Below are 13,370 nucleotides of genomic sequence, written 5' to 3' on the forward strand. Positions count from 1 at the left end.
TAAGTGTCTTTTTACAAATACTATTTTAAGTTTAATAATATTTATGGGTAGACTGATCTAGTTTTTGGCGTATTTCATAGCGTTTTCCATTTGACTGATCTAGATCGCTCTGATCAACATTTGCGTGCTTGGATCAAGTTTCGCGTATTCCATTTCTCGCTCTCGTGTGCTCCGAGATCGCCCAAAACCAATCTGCCGATTTCGACAGATCAACGGATCGAGATCGGAGCAAATTTTTGCGTGTTCCTTTTCGATTTCTTGGCAAAATGGCAGACCAAGACGCTAAAATTCCAATTACTAGCAGACGAAAAACAACAAAGCGCCGGAATATGATAGTGGAATGTTGCGGTTTTACACTAGTCGATTGGGGCGAGATCTATGACGTCGGAGACATTCGGAGCAAATCTCGAGCAATCAAATGGAAAGTGTAATTAGAAAACTCAAACTAGGTTTTGATAACCTTTATGGTACCATTATCAAGAGCTTTTAATTATTAATTTTTTAATAACTTGTGCACTGGAACATTTCCTTATATTAATAGGCACTTAAATAAATCATCCTAAAAGGAAATCGCCAAGAAGTAATATTCCCGAGAGCTAGGACCTGCAACTTTCTGTTTATATAATGCTTGTTGAAATAATGGTAACTTTTCACCTGTAAACAGAACGTCTTGTTTTTGCCAAGCCTTAATATGTCAAAAAAACCTAACTGGTTAAAAGGAAACACTTGTTGCTGCCGTAAAGGTGAAAATTTCCATTACTTTAACAAGCACTATATAAACAGTGACTTGCAGGTCCTGGTTCTCGGAAATACTACATCTTGGCAATTTCCTTGGAGGATGATTTATTGAAGCGTCTAAATAGGCGCTTAAATAAAACCTCTTCAAGGGAATCACCAATAAGTAATATTTCCGAGAGCCAGGACCTGCAAATATGTTAAAAAATATCTACCTGGTTAAAATTAAACACTTGTTGCATACCGTACAAGTGAAAAGTTTCCATTATTTCAACAAGCGCTATATACAGGGTGTTTTGAATTGCTCTGACTGGGCATTTTTTTTCAGAAACTGCAAGAGATAGAGTTGCGAAATTTTCAGGGTATTATTTCTAGTGCGGGATCGCTTTAAATCCTAAATGTCAGAAAAATCGGTTTTTGTAAAAAATATTTTTTTCACCGGTAGGTGCTAGAAAAGAACGTTTCAATGAGAAAGTTGTAGAGTGCTGTCGAAAATGTTCAAAGAAATTGGTTTCATTGGAAAAGAACACTTTTTCACGAAGATATGAGCTGATGAAAACAAACAAGTTGTCGCATTTTTGTACGTAAAGGAAAGAAATGTCTGAAAGATATATTTGAACATTTTATTCGAATAAACGTAAGAATTTTACAATTGAGGTTCTATGATAAATCCGTTGGCCGCGATACATGTTTGGGCACGATGAAGCATGTTTTGAAACGAGCGTCTGATCATATCAGGAGTGACAAGTTCGAAGGCTGCAATGATTCGGTGACGCAATTCTTCGATGTTCTAAACGGACGTCCCGTAAACTTGTGCTTTGATGAGCCCCCACAAGAAAAGTCCATCGGAGTTAGGTCCGGAGCAGTGATGTTCCAGGCGGTACATTTGTACTTTTTTAATACATTTTTGATTTTGAAGTACAAAAATACATTTTGAGATTTTTAATACGTATTTAGTACATTTTGTAAATTTATGATACCAAAGTAAACTTTTAGATACGTGTTTAGTACATTTTGAAAATATATGAAACGAAAATACATTTTTATATTTTTCACATATAGTAAGTACATTTTTTAATTTGGGGGATTGTTTTAAATTTAACCATCACAAATGTTCTCCGAATTTCCATTGTAAACCCCCGCTCTCCCACCCTCCTGACCTCAGCCACCTGCATAGATAGCGAAATAGGTGTTTTTACAAAAGATCGGTGGTCACGTGTTTTCAGTAAGTTTGCGTCACTACGGTCAAATGAAATCTCGAAGTTGGCCGATAATTTAGTGTCGTCCGCTATTTAAGACAAGGCTTACCTGTCGTTTAGTTTAACAGTAAAGTGAAAGTTCTAACTGCTATAGAAGATTATTTATTTTTGCTGAGAATTTTATATCTTTCAAGGTTAGTAAATTAAAAATAACTAAAACCAGACTACCTTATAATATACATAACACATAAAAAGATATTTTTAATACAACCCTAGCCTTATCTATTTATTTATTTGTAACGCGGTTAATAATTTTTTTTTTTTTAGAAGCTCGTTATGAGCGATTGTAACGGGTGGGACAATTCAGTCCGCTCGTCCATTTGATTAATCAGGGGCGAGATATGTGTTACGGCCACGCCAACGGGGGGATACTTGGGGATAGGGTTGGGACACCCGTGGCGGAAGTATGACAACCACCCGTTGGGGAATTAGTGGTCGTCCTCACACGGCCATCCACAAGCTCTGCCTCCCGGTTAATATTTAAAACTAAAATTGTCTATACGCGGGCCTTAGTATCAGCAGCCGGATCTTAGCAGACGATGCCTTGCTCAAACATACTGAATTCCCATGAGCCTCTATAGCAAAAATCTTTTGTAGAACCACCTATTCCGCTCATAGCTCCGACTTACTGGAATACTGGTTTTCAAGGGCAGCTGCGTTTTAAAGGCAGTTAATATTTCGGACTTCTTCTTTTGACCGTTCATCAGTATCAATAGGGGGTCCACCTCTTTTGCAGACATAGAGCAGCTTTAAATGCAGGAAATGAAGTGAATAGTGAAATCTACTTGACTGCTCTGAATCACTCGCGGGGTAACAGGTGTACATTTGTTTTGTGGAATGTTTTGTGTACTTACTACTTTTATGGTTTATTTTCGGGTTTTCACCACACAATAGATGGGGTGGGTTTTAGAAAACTTTGGACAAATATTAAAATTTGAGCAAATTTTTGTTTCCACTCATTTCTTGTATTTACAATTTTCGCGTCCATCATCTAATTTTGTGTAATGTAACATCTGAGTTATACCTAGGAACATCTGCGTTATTACAGTTTGTTCTTTTATTATAGCATATGTAACATAATTACTGATAAGTATGGCTCTGTATAACATTTCCAATGAAAAAAAATTCAATGAGACCTTGTTTCACGCGGAACATACATTGAGCGGACCCAAAGATGCAAAAATGTTTATAATCCTTGCGCTATTGAAAAGGTTACCATGAAAATGAAATCATGTGATCGCGAGGCACGAGCTAAACTTGACATGGACAAAGCCAGAAACGCGCGAGGAATTCTCACTAACTTCCGTTTCCAATCAGTAAAGTTGATGACGCGTATTTCGTCACGGAATTGTAAGTGACGTAATTTAGGTCATATCCCGTGAACAAGGTTTCATTAGCGAAAATGCTTTTTTGGCATACTTTTAAGTGATTATGTTACATATGATTATAGCAATAAAAAAGTTAAAAAACTAGAAACGTTTGGAAATTTCCCGCGCTTTTTGGTAAAAAAACTCATAGAGGGCGCGCGCCGCTCAGCTTATAAACGAAAAGTACATTTTATCCTCCAAAAGTACATTTTGACCTAGGGGAAAGTACATTCCTAAATCACGCCGGAACATCACTGGTCCGGAGACCTCGCAGGCCATCGAACGTGATCGGTCCTGCCAACCCAACGCTGAGGGAACTCGTTGTTAAGATGCTCCACTACACATTTTGGTACGTGGGGTGGTGCGCCGTCATGTTGGTACCACATCTGTCTGTAAGCTTCCCGCGGAATATCTTCTAAAGCGTCTGCTACTTCGTTCTGCAAAAGCGCCAAGTAGCGTTGTCCATTAAAGGGGCTCCAAAGTTCGGTGACAAAATGTGTGTAAAGTCAGTAAAGTGCGAAATTTACGGTTGACCTTGCCTGAAAAGCATCCTCAATTTTTTTTTGCCACCGAACTTTTGAGCCCCTTTAAGACTAGCTGGGAGGAAAAATGGGCCAATAACTCGATCCCCGAGCAAACCCGCCCAACATTATGTTTTTTTTTCATCAGCTCACATCTTCGTGAAAAAGTGTTCTTTTCCAATGAAACCAATTTCTTTGAACATTTGCGACAGCACTCTACAACTTTCTCATTGAAACGTTTTTTCTAGCACCTACCAGTGAAAAAATATTTTTTACAAAAACCCGAAATTATTTCCGATTTTTCTGAAATTTAGGATTTAAAGCGATCCCACACTAGAAATAATACCCTGAAAATTTCGCAACTCTATCTCTTGCAGTTTCTGAAAAAAATGACCAGTCAGAGCAATTCAAAAACACCCTGTCTATAGTAACTTGCAGGATCTCGGAAATATTGCCTCTTACAAGTGTTAGTGATTTCCTTGAAGATATTTAAGCGCCTATTCAGCCTGGGCAAATATCTTTTTATTCCTTTCTTGAGTTAGAAATTCCAGTAGCCCGTTGTTTACGTCAGATAGTTTTGCAATCTGGTATTTTGCGTTTTTAATTTATGATTTTTGCCTTGCAGAGAAGCCTGCGCCAGCTGGTTTTCTCCGGAGAGTTCTTTTTTAATTTCGGGTAATTGTGAGTTTATGTAAACACTAGTTATTAGCTGCCATTTCTTGCCACTTTTCGAACTAGCTTTAGCGGCTCCGTAAATCGCTTGAATTTAACGTGTAAATATTTTCCCGCCAGGGTTCCGCTACGAAATTTTTTAAACTTAAGTCACATAGGAAAAATCAATTAATTAATATTTCAATAATAGTATAATATTGTTTTAAATATTCTAATTTTTAAACGGTGTTAATAAATTATAAAAGAGTTAAACAGAAACCAACAACTTCCTCTAGATGCTGCCAGCTAGGAGCAACAAACACAAGGAGAACGCAGCTAGCCTTTAAACACGCTAACGCAGGGCTGTGTACAAATTTCATTGGACGAACCTTTATGCTAAACGTTTTACGGAAAGGGGGAGGACAACTTCCGAATTTTCCCCTACCGACGGCAGCAGGCGCTAAAGCGTCTAACCAATGAAAACTGTACACGATAAAATGCACGGCTTTCGAAGGGTTGCGTTCTCCTTGTGTGGGGTGTTGACCGTGTTGTGTTTGTTGCTCCTAGATGGCAGCAACATAGTATTATTGCGTAATACTTGAAACACATGTAAATAAATAAAAAAAATACAAAAAAAAGTGAAAAGAATATTCACTGTAGCCTCAGGGTAAATATATTATTTTAACATTTTAAATTAAATAATAATAATATATTATAAGCGCAGTAAATTATAATTTTAGGTTTAAACAAGTTTTAAGCTTTCGTCTTTTTAAACCTAGAATAATATGGTCTATTTAGTAAGGGCAAGAATGTACTTATTTATACTCAGGAAGAATGAATATGTCGAAACTATCGACGGACACGTTGAGCCCCTAACCCCGTCACGCTAAGGGGGGGGGGGATGAAAAAAGGAGGGGGTCTTATTTTTTGCGTCCTCGCAGCAGCGTTAATCGCGTCGAAAAACGTAATTTTTAAGAACCAATGAGATTGCAGTATTATTTGATTTTATTAAAGCGGAGGAGCATACCGGGGGTAGAGATACGAATCAGTAATTTACCCTGGTAATTTACGCGGTAAATTACCCTGGTAACAGTAATTTACAATTTTCTCTGGTAAATTACGAAAATGGTAATTACCCTGGTAATTACCAGGGTAATTTACTGTGGTAAATTACCATCGTAATTTACCATCGTACTCGTGTTTCACTTTCTCAATTTTCTTTGATCTTTCGGGCTAAAATGTACCTAAAATACGTGGCACAAGATTACAAAACTCAAAGCCGAACGTTATTCGCGTTTTAGTGTATTTTTGCATCGTTTAAAAATGTAATTTAACTCCAGCAAACAGTAGGTCGAAGAGCTAGGCACCGCTGCGCCACCAAGATTCGTTTTGGTTGCGAATTTCCAAGGAGTCGAAGGCCGTGTTAGAATAGTTTGATACGTTTAATAGGAAGAATACTTATGTCTAGCCCTGATTAAGAAAAATTCACATTCATAATTCATCTGTCGTCTGCTAAAATGTTAGTTTTATTTTCACTTGGTTATTCCGAGCATCTGCGTTGGTTTAGCCTTACTTCGAAGTAGTCTAGCTTAAGAATATAGTATTCTTTCTATAATTGCATATCATTTAAATAAGTAAATAAAGTTTTATTTGGTAAAAATGGGTAAAAAAAGAAAGTAGACCTAGTTATTCAGAAATATTTTGAGCAACAAACGGTTTATTCTTTTTATTCCTTGTTTTAATTGTAAAAAAACTAATTGGAGAAACGCTAAAAATAATCTCGACATATTCATTCTCCCTGAGTATAAATAAATACATTTTTGGTAAGGGTTTGTAATTTTATCTGACTAAAAATGTTTTCCATACTAAAGGTACAAACCTGAACAGAAATCATCCTCCTTGAAATGCGGGCTGCAGACCTTCTGTGTATCTTTTGGTACAAAATCATCCCGACAAATGTTTTTTAACCATAAACTTCGAAGGCTTTCTTCGCTAAAAAACTCGTACAAAGATAGGTCTTCCCAGAATTAGATTAGGAGAAGTTACTATAGAGTAGTATCGCTCTGTAGCTTTGGGCTATGGCCGCCATTTTGAGGGCAGTTTTTTATCTATAGGAAAAAGCATGGGTGACGTCGACATACGTCACGCCGATATTATTCTATAGAGCCTGAAATTCTGGAAACGCAAATGCCTTACAAAAGCGTGGGGGGTAAGTTTCTTTCTCGTTGAAAATTCCACCCCCTCAAAAGGAGAGAAGATTCTCGAGGGACGCTGCCAGTGGCGTAGCTATCATAGGGCTGGGCGGTGCGGTGCACCGGGACCCCATAGCTCAGGGGGGGCCCCTAAGCCTAGGCTATAGTGTGGAAAAATTCGTGACATGCTCGTATTTACGTAAATACTTCGACGCTTCGTCATGCCGAAAAAAAAAGAAAGAGAAGAAAGTAAACAAAAGTTGCCCAAACTAGATAAATATTTAGTTAAACCGGCCTCAGCTATTTCTGCGAAAGTGCCAGAGTCGCCCGGCCCGCCAGACTCCACTTTTGATAAGGAATTACTGCTTGAAGATGTGGAACTGGTCGCCACCTCATCGGTTCAATCGGTTGAGAAATCTAGGCTAGAGCCTCTCGATGGTCGGCTCGATCCGACGTTTAAAATCAATACCCCAGACGAAAAATTTATTTTCCGAAATAAATCTTGATATGAGAAAGTGTGTTGGCCAAGGTTATGACGGGGCCAGTGTAATGAGTGGTATGTATAATGGTGTACAAAACAAATTAAGGATATTCAGCCAAACGCCGAATATGTACACTGTGCTAGTCATAACCTAAATTTGGTGATAAACGATGCCGTGCGTGGTTGTGTGGAAATACAGAACTTTTTCGGAACTATTCAAGACCCGTATATATTTTTTTGGTAATAGCATTAAGCGTTGGGGTCTGCTATCGAAATTCACTAGCGAATCAGAAATCAGCTTGAAAAAATTAAATCCTACCAGATGGTCCAGCAGGGTTAACACGTTATGTGTAGTGAAACTTGGTTTTTTCGATATTATCAAAGCGTTGTCAGAAATAATCCTTAAAAGTCACAGTAAAGACGAACGGGTTGAAGCAGAAAATATTAAAACAAATGTTCAATTTCGAATATTTGTTACTCTGCGAATTCATGCACCGTGTGCATTAACTATGTTTAAAAAATTTTGCCAAAATTTGAAATCGATTTGGACGAAGATTTAGAAGACGCTCGATATAAATTGAAAAGTTACAGAATTGACTTCGAATCATTTAAATGCAAGGCCACTGAAACTTCAGCAAAATATGATATTGATCCCCAATTCCAAGTAAAACGGCAGAGAAAATTTAAAAAAATATTTGGACGAATTAGCTTCTGACCACCGATTCGAAAAAAGGGAAGATATTTTTAAAGTGACCATTTTCAATAATGTGTTAGACATTTTGATATCTCCAGTAAAGCGGCGTTAGTATGAGAGAAATATGTTATATGTAACACGTTTGATTTTCTAACGCCAAAAGTTTTAGCAGATATGGACGGAGCAGAGTTCTTGAATGTGACGTAACAGAAGTGTTTACTGCAATTTTATTATTTCACACTATATCTGTAACTTCTGCAACAGCTTAAAGATCTTTCAGCAAACTAAAAATAATTCAAAGTTATTTGCGGAATAGTCTGGGACAAAATCGGCTTGGCTATTTATCGAGAACAAGGCTGCATCAAAATTGAATTTGAACGAAGTGATTGATAATTTTATTAACATAATTAACATAATAATTAACATAATTTTTTAAACAAAAGATTGCAAGTTTTCATTTAACATTTTTTAAATAGAAAAATAAAAGATTTTTCATTATCTATTTAATTTAAACATATTGATTAGGGGGCCCATTTGTTTTTTGCACCGGGGCCCTTGCCCTTTAGCTACGCCACTGGGTGGGTAAAACAGGGTGTAACTTGACATTTTATTAAATTCAGAACCTTACGTAACACATTTTTGCTAAAATATAGAATTTTTAACTGTATACTAAAAACCTTTCATTTCAAATTTAAGAGCTAGGAGCCTAGGAGGCAAAAGTTTCTACTTGTGCACGTCAAATTGCTCCTTTATATAGATGTATTTAAATTGATAATTAAAACTGGGGGGGGGGGCAATTTCATTAGTTTGCTTCCCCCAGAAAATTGCCCCTTGCTTCCCCCAGAAAATTGCCCCCTTCCCGGTTCCTACATCCCTGATAATCTTATAGTCGTGGTACAGCGAAATCGGTTAAGATATGGCGTCTCAAATTGCTAAAAGGAAGATTGAACTAAATAGAACAAGATGTCACGGACATTTAAGTACTTACAATCCCCCCGATGTATTAAAAGTATTTCAAATATTAAATTTAAATTTGAACAAATAATATTGTACATTAACTTAATAAACTCAAGAGGAATTTTATTGAAAATAATTTTTTAGAGTTACCTGGTTTTGTATATCAGGTAGCGAAACCCGAACGCAGTCAAGGCGATCACAATAGTGCGTACACGGGTTGTGGAGTCTCGCGAATTGGCAGAATGCAACCGAAAACGTAGTTCAGAAATGATCAGTACTAACTGAAAATAAAATTTTCAACCAAGTCGGTCTTAATAAAAAAAAAGTATGTAGATTTAAAGTCGAAAATCGCGAAAAACACTAAAATGGTCAAAGATCCAACTTTTTGGGCACCGATTTCAAAATTAGCAGAAAACGGGAAATGTGGGTACTCGGAATCTCAAGAAAGCGGAATAGTGCGTAATCCAATTAGTCAGTAAAATCATTCAAATCAATAATGTTAAGGTGCTTTAATCATTGAGGGGGAATTGATCATTTGTGACGTAATTTTAGGGTGGAGGGTCTGTTTATTTGTTACTCTGCGTTACGAGAGAGAGGACAGCGTCGAAAAAGTGTTTTTTACCTCTCCGAGGGGACAAAGTCCCCTAGGAGGGGTTATACAACCACCGTGTCTGTCTGTGGGTCTGTCTGTCAGGCCTGCGAACGCGTTCGCATTTTCGGTGCAAAGTGTAATCACTGCGTTCGCAGTTTCTCGAAGGGTTGGCAAAACCACCGCGTGACGGTGAGCGTTAACGGATGCATTTGCGGTTTGGTTTGGATGGTGTTTTTTCGCTCACCGTCGTGACGGTTTGGTGTATTACGTTTCTGTAATGTTTATGCGTAGGTTTTGAGTGTTGAATTTGTTGTGTTTGTGTTCTGATGGTTGTGCATGTTGAATTTGTTGTGTTTGTGTTCTGATGGTTGTGCATGTTGAATTTGTTGTGTTTGTGTTCTGATGGTTGTGCATGTTAAGTCTGTTGTGTTTATATGGGCGTTTTCTCTCCAACTTCTTCTTAATGACTTTGGGACGGACCGAGTGCTGAGTATAATGCTACCTCTCAACGTCCAATGGCAGGGTTTCCACCAGTTGTACACGGTATTCGTCTTAGTATCAATTTGCGATCGCATCGGGCGGGATTTGAACCCGTGACCTCCTGCTTGACGATAATTTAACGTTTATTGCTTTAAGAGCTGGCGGTTAGTCAAGTGGCTCTCTGTGTTTTGTTAATGGTAAGGTTTTTGCTTCTTGTAAATATATCTGGTGTGGATATTTGGATATCTACGATTTCTAACGCAGTCAGTGATTTCCTGGGTGTGTGAGTCATTATATGATATTGGAAATTGGACGGCATTGGTCTTTTTCATGCGGTATGTGTCACAACGTCAACTGGAAGTCTACGAGTGTTGAAATAAAATGAGCGTTAAAGATGCGGCAAGTATTTCGTAAGCGAGAAAAATACAATTACCATCTGTAGATATTTCTTTCATTAAAATTTGCTTAGTATTATATTCAACTGATAAACATGTACTGTAAAAAGGGTTAAATTCAATTGTGCATTGTTTTAGTAAGTCTAACTCGCTGTTGTAACTACTTAATTTATAATATTCTGAATAAATTAAACTCGATTGTTTCGTCTCAATTATTTAAATTAAAATTAAAATTTTATACCGGGCGGGATAGAAATGGGTTAATATTTTTAACAAATAACTCTAAATTGCGGAGATATATCTTTAAGGGTTATCTCGAGAAATTAATACCACTAGGGACCATTCTTCCGAGGAGAGGTATATTTTGGCTTGCCAACTTGTTTTTCTTTACGCAATTTAAAGCAAGTGTCGGCTCCACGTGAAGTAACTCTTTTTTCAACAGATGTCGCTAGCGTCCAAATCAAAACATGATGCTATATTTTGACCCAAAATTCTGGACATAAAAATAACCTTCGCGTTGATTGGCACTTTCGAAAATTTCATAACTTAAATTATGGTTATGTTAACAATATATTATATTTGGGGTTATTTTATTTAGATTAAAGTTAACTAACAATTGTAAGTAGTTTAAGTTTTCTAATTATAATAACAATAACTTATAAATTATAGTAATATTATCAATATATTTTATATGGGATATATAATTTAGGTTAAAGTCTACTAATAACACTAAGTAGAGTATTATTAGTCTAATTATACGCTACAAAGGCTCTCTGACGACGTTATTGTTTCGCTATTTTGAATTTTAGCTTCTTTGGCCATTAATAGATGGCACCACATTCTCCAGTAAAGTCATTATTTTGAAGAATCAGACAGATACATTGCCATCTCTAATAACAAGGGCCTTTCGTAATACAGGTGGCAATGATAGAGCCGACACTTGCTTGAATATAAACTTGGCAATTCACCTCGAATATACCTATATTTTAATAGTTTTTAGTTCCATAACGATCTATATTTCGGGTAGAACTATTGCTGTTACCGAAATATCGCAGTAGTTAGGTATTCTTGTCATAAATTGCGAAATCTTTCAATTTTTATCGATCGGGACCACCTAGTAATGTCGATGCTTTTCCAACATATTTCGGAAACACTAATTTGCCATGATTTTGCAACGCTTTTCTAAAATTGCCATAAAAAGACCATTCTAATAATATTTTTTCTTGTGATCGTCTTGGGTACGTTTAGATCCCCTGCAGTCATGTAACTCAAAACAGTGGCGTTGCCAAAATTAAATTTAAATTTTTTGCCTTTTAAATATAACTGTACCTTTTTAGTTGACTGTGTATTTGGCACCGTTACTTAAAGTAAATAAAAATGACTACACCTCTTTCTGAGTTTGAAAGGTATGTGAAAAGTTTATGTTTCACTAAAGAAAAATCAAGAAATGGTTCGTTTTCGCGATTGGCTACTAAATTTCCAAAATCAAGTATCTAAAAATAACCATTTAGGTATTGTAACCAAATGTTTCGTGCGGTATTTCGTTTAACATTGAAAGTTGATAGACTCGTAAAAAATCATATTTCTAATGCACTATGTGCTATTACATAATTTACAGTTCAGTCGAAGCTCAGCGTTTTAACAAAGTACTTGGTTCCCTTAAAGGGAGTAGAACCCTCCTTGTTTGGGAGGGTGCGCCATAGCTTCTCTCTTTTCTCGCTCATGGCGCTAGTCTAGAACGATAGTAGAACCACGGCCAACTTTGATTTCGCGCTGCCGCGCTATAGCGGCCATAACAATCGCCGTGTTTTTGCAAAATAAGATTTTTCCCGCCAGGGAGAAGTAGCGCTAGAACTCCTCACATAATTTCTCTTTTTATTGCCGCCTTCCAGTGCAATCAGCTGTTATTCTTCAAAGAAAAAGTCGTTTTTTCCCAGGTTTTATATTTTATATTAACGAAAGAGTAAATTAATATTTTAGTTATATTTAAATTATAATTTAGCTTTGAAATATTTTTAATACTCTATTTATATTCTACGACAATAAAAATAAAAAATGTGTATCTCCGGCTCTGCTCCGGCAGATGTGGTCAACACCTTATCACGGTAATGCGTAATTATGAATAGTATTTTTTATAAAACCAATAATTCAAATATTTTAAATTAAGTAATTATTTACCTACATCTTTAAAATAATGTTGTTGATAATTATTCTTGATATTAAATAGATATATTTTTAGTATAGTTGTAAAGTGAATCTTTGAATAACAAAGTAAATGTTACTGAAGTTTGTATTCTTTTCTAGATATTGGCTTATATACAAGTTCTTTTACTTTTTCATGCTTAGCAGAAATTGTGCGCGTTATGTTATCCATAACCGGAGGGACTATTTTCCTACAATTAATTTGGCAGGTTCTGGATCACAACTATAAAATAGTGGACAGAGTTCGTGCTTTGGCAAAATGCATTTCTCAAGTTCATCGTAAACACCTTGAGACCCGCAAATGTTGCACAAAGGTGACTATTCTTGATACAATTAATATGAATGGACGACTTGGATATTTAAGATTTCCTCTATCTTGGTTTTTAATCAAATCCAATAGTGGAGAGCTGTGACATGGATGGGAAATGTTTACAACGCAGCAGCCACAAAATTCCTTCTTTTGTAATTCCCTCAAAACATACCCAGCTAAGTATGCTTCACAGGCTAATTTTAAGGTAGAACATTGAGTTTCAGGAGTGATCAAAAGGGCATCTAAAATATTTTTATAGTCTTCAGGAATTTGATTGTCGGACAATTTAGAAGGTCTTGTATCACACCAAGGAGATGGCTTTTGTAACTCCCGTTTCACCATTAATTTTTCCAACGTATCTCTTCAGTGTCATCTTTGATGGGAGCTTTAGGAAACCATTTTTCCTTGAAAATTGGTAACCTTTAATTAACCTGTAATTTTAGGTTTTGACGCCAAATTTTTGATTGCCAGTTATTTATGGTGACTTTTATTGAGTTTTTATAGTTCTACAATTTCTTTTTCGATTTCATCTTC

The 13,370-nt window shown here is 36.4% G+C and overlaps 1 long non-coding RNA gene across 1 annotated transcript; it reads left to right on the forward strand.

Annotated features, from left to right (window-relative positions):
- Window positions 1-12,328: 12,328 nt before the first annotated feature.
- On the forward strand, window positions 12,329-12,944 carry LOC149925537 (uncharacterized). Its single transcript, XR_016477120.1, has 3 exons — window positions 12,329-12,429; window positions 12,736-12,840; window positions 12,927-12,944. It is a non-coding gene; the product is annotated as an uncharacterized LOC149925537 (long non-coding RNA).
- The last annotated feature ends 426 nt before the right edge of the window (window positions 12,945-13,370 follow it).

Source organism: Leiobunum rupestre, chromosome 10, assembly GCF_980474605.1.
Source record: "Leiobunum rupestre chromosome 10, qqLeiRupe1.1.hap1, whole genome shotgun sequence".
Lineage (NCBI taxonomy): Eukaryota > Metazoa > Arthropoda > Arachnida > Opiliones > Sclerosomatidae > Leiobunum > Leiobunum rupestre.